The 4054-nt window shown below is 28.8% G+C and overlaps 1 long non-coding RNA gene across 4 annotated transcripts; it reads left to right on the forward strand.

Annotated features, from left to right (window-relative positions):
- The first annotated feature begins 668 nt into the window (after nucleotides 1–668).
- LOC124429766 lies at nucleotides 669–3528 on the forward strand. 4 transcript variants are annotated; one of them, XR_006943543.1, is made up of 5 exons: nucleotides 677–716; nucleotides 1519–1615; nucleotides 2204–2589; nucleotides 2683–2841; nucleotides 3392–3528. It is a non-coding gene; the product is annotated as an uncharacterized LOC124429766 (long non-coding RNA). The 4 variants fall into 4 exon arrangements; XR_006943542.1 differs by lacking the exon at nucleotides 677–716 and adding an exon at nucleotides 1237–1433; XR_006943545.1 differs by lacking the exon at nucleotides 1519–1615 and having other exon boundaries at nucleotides 669–716.
- Nucleotides 3529–4054: the final 526 nt, after the last annotated feature.

The raw sequence follows: 4054 nt of genomic DNA on the forward strand, positions 1-4054 counted from the left end.
TAACACAGGAGATCTGGTATATATAGAAGATGGCAATAGGTTGAATAGAAAGAAATGGGACGAATTGAGAATTGGCCCTTTCCAAATAATAAAAAAAAAATTTCAGAATCAGTATACAAAATAAAAACAAGAAAACGAATACAAGAAACTGGATTTGTCCACATAGCAAAATTACTTCCAATATCAGAAGATGGAGACAAGGACTAAAAATTGTAGGAATTTTATCCTGGGGGGGGGCGATGTAAAGAAAATATACTTTCTTAAGTTAGATTTGCCGCGCTTCTCATGTCCCGCCTTTTGATTGACTTTTGTTATTTACAAGTCGAGCTGTTAAGATTTTTAAGAAAAACGGGCATTAAGAAATAGGACTTAGACGAGAGATATAGGATGAGAGATTACTAAGAAACTTTATAAAGAATATATTAAATAAAATTTAAATTGTGAATAATAAACGTAAATTGTCGTTTCTTTATTCACAGGTAAGACTGTAAATAGTAAATAATCGCTAATTAATAAATAAAGATTTATAATCTTTGTTCACAGAGAAACATATTTTCGTTTATCACCTCACCTAATAAATTCGATATATATATATATATATATATATTTGGTACGAAATGTTCACAAGGTGGCGCTTTGTTATTCTTATCGCAATTGTTGAGAGGCTAGTTAAGATCCTCATGTGGTAACGAAGTTTTGTCATCTCGTAATAATAGGTTATTAAGATTTTTTTTTCTAACTTACAAATTCGTCCAATATAGACAATTGATCATCATAGATGAGATTTCTACGATATAATGTTCGCAAGTTATGAAAATGTTGCTTTTTAGAAATATTCGCGAAAATAATATTGTCGTCCACATGTTCATCACCGTGCTATTACTCTTTATTTTTTCTCGATTTTTCGTCCTTTATTTTCACAATGTGTGTGCTTCTTAAAATAATTTATCCTTAAAGTAACTTAGTCTAATAATTATTAATTGTGGCTGATCGTATTATGTGTTATATTCGATTTTTATTTAAATCGTATATATTCTAGTACACATATTTACAATACATCATACGTATAATACATATGCATATATGTATATTCTTGGTGTATATTATACATGGATACTAATACTATATATATATATGCACATATATCACACGTACACGTTGTATCTATGAGTCGTCATGGGTAAATATATATGTTCATACATATGTTATAGATACGCTTATATACATGTGTAAAATTCTCAAAATTAAGGCATTTCTTTGTCACATCGGTGAGCGAGTGTTCTATTTCGTCCGGAATTATCAATGTCAAGCAAATGCTATCTTATTTATAATATAAAATAAGGATAAATATATGTAAATAGATCGGAAGAAAATGGTAGGATTTGAAAGGAAAGAAAGGACATTCTATAAGAGCTTGTGTTGTTCTCAAAAGAGTATTATATTATTGTTTATGTTATAATGCATACTACATATACTGCCTGCTATATATTATATGTAACATACATACATATTTTATAGATATAATACATAAAATTCTACGAGTCGACGAAGTTGAAAATACAAAGCACAGTGAAAGTCATGTGTTATATTTTGCTGTTTTTCTTATGTAGTCGAGGTAAGCTAAATGTGTTGTTAAAAAAAAAGGTCAACTTTGTTTTGATATATGAAGGAACGTAAATACGAATAAATCTTCTATTACATTATCAGAAATGATATTGTTAATGGTTCTCGGAAATTTGTTTTCGTGTACGACTTTATGAGAGATTTGTGCCGGGGATGGTGTACCATGGTATAAGTGACCTCTTCTACTCAGAATGATACGATACTTACTCGCAATAACATTCTCGGCTATTCTTCTGTTACATAAGTATTTGCGTGTTAATTATTCCAGTGAAAATTTAACTATATTTTGTTTTAGAATAATTAATAATTATCATAATTATTAATAATTATACTATGTATTTTTATTAAAAAATAATTAGCATCGTGAACATTATTAATATTTTTTAGATAATATTGTGATTCGTGGGTGATGTTATTTTTTAATTTTTTTATTACCGTTACAATGTTTTTGTTTATTTCATTATTACTTTTTATTAGTAAGAATTTGAGTAATCTTTTATTTTTTAACTTTAAGTAATCTTTTATACTTTTAACAATTTTTTTGTATTGTACAATGATATTGTTATTGTTTTTTTTTCAGATTATGATTGCAGTTGTTCGTGCAGCCATAGATGAATCAATCTTTGTTTCGATAAAATAAAGAAGGAATTGTGAAGTAGATTTGTTGTTAATGTTTTTCGGTTAATTTAAATTTGTTTGTGTTTTATGATGTTAAAAAACTTTTAGGAATATGTCTCTATGAATAATTTGGGTGCAAAGCAGTTATAGAGTCAATATTTGTTCGCATAGAATTTTATTTTTCTTTTTTTCTACAATCAGATATACTGTATATATGAAACAAGCAATAGATATTCGCGAATTATATTCATTATTTGCCTCTTACTTATTAAATAATTATTGCGTATTTGAGTCAGTGCATCATGGAAGATGATCAAGGATCTAGTACACTTCCATAGAAGAATATTGGTAAATAAATGCTTTAATTTAATAGCTAACATAATTCTACAATGTTTTTTATTTCTATTAATTTAATAAAAATTGTGTTTAATCCTTTTTCAGATTTACATTGTCATTAAGTCAATGTATTACAAATTCAATCTAATTAATTTTCCATCTACGTTGATTTATTTAATTATGGACCTATTGCGGACCAGCTTACATAAATTTCGAGCTACAACTGGGCGAATGTTTTGGAGCTATTGTAGATTTTCTTAAGCAGTGAGTGAACAAATTTAAGTCCCTACAGTATATATTATGTTGAGGATGAAAGATTTCACTTAAGATAAGTTATTGTTTGTAATTTTTTCTATTAATTGTTAACGAGCATAACCATTAATAATTAATGTTTTGGATTTGCTCGTGAATGATACATTTGTAATTGTTTTTTTATTGAGCATAGTCTAGTTTCATTTGCTTAGAACAGTATCTTCTTATTTTATTGGTATGAGTCATTTAAGTAATATGAGTCATGCAATTAATTAACTAACTTCAAAAGTCAAAGATCTTTATTTTTTTTTTCGTTGGCAGTTTATGTAATTGATTTGAATTGCGTATATGTAACTGATATATTTAATAACAATTCAGTAGCTAATTCTATATATCATATGAGGGTTTTTTTGTGTAGTATAGAATATGCTGATCGGACAAATCTACATTACATTTTCCTATATTATAATCAAAAACACATTCAGTTTTTTACGTGTGTAATTATTTTTGCATACAGTTACTGTTTCCGTCAAATATTTTGTCGAATATTACGGATTTTCAGCGAGCATAGTCTTGATGAGGTCCGTATCCGTCGTTGCTGGGCAGCCGCTGCGATCTTCATCTTTCAAATCAAAATTGCCAGCTCTAAATTTCTTAAACCAATTGCGGAAGGTTCTAATAGTCATAGTACCACTCCCACAAATGGTGCAAATCTCGTCTGCAGTGTCCTTTGCATTATTACCTTTTTTAAAGCAATGAAGCATAACATGCCGGAAATGCTTTTTTTGGCTATCCATATTGAACGACGTAGAAAAAGATTTCAAAAGAGACTTTGTCACCGACGAAACGAACTTTGAAAGAGCTGTGAAACGACTGAAATTGATGCCATAAACGGACAACAGATAAACCTACATATTTACTAACATAGCCGGCTCGAGGTCATACATAGCGTAGCGCTGAAAAAACATGGGACACCCTAATATATTTTTGTTGAATTGGATGACATATTATTTCTAATTTTTCCATTGTGGCCGGTAAAAAGCTAAAATAAGTTTTCATAAATATTAAATCTTGTATAAGTTTTTCTTGTTTTGAATAAATATTTTCCTTCATATCTTTTCCGCTTTACGTTTCTCTTTTATTATATACATTAGAGTTTCGTTGAATTTATACGCTACGTTGGTTGTCGGCGGTGTTGATAACCAATCGCCGACTGCTGTTTGAA

Source organism: Vespa crabro, chromosome 16 (assembly GCF_910589235.1).
Source record: "Vespa crabro chromosome 16, iyVesCrab1.2, whole genome shotgun sequence".
Taxonomy (NCBI): domain Eukaryota; kingdom Metazoa; phylum Arthropoda; class Insecta; order Hymenoptera; family Vespidae; genus Vespa; species Vespa crabro.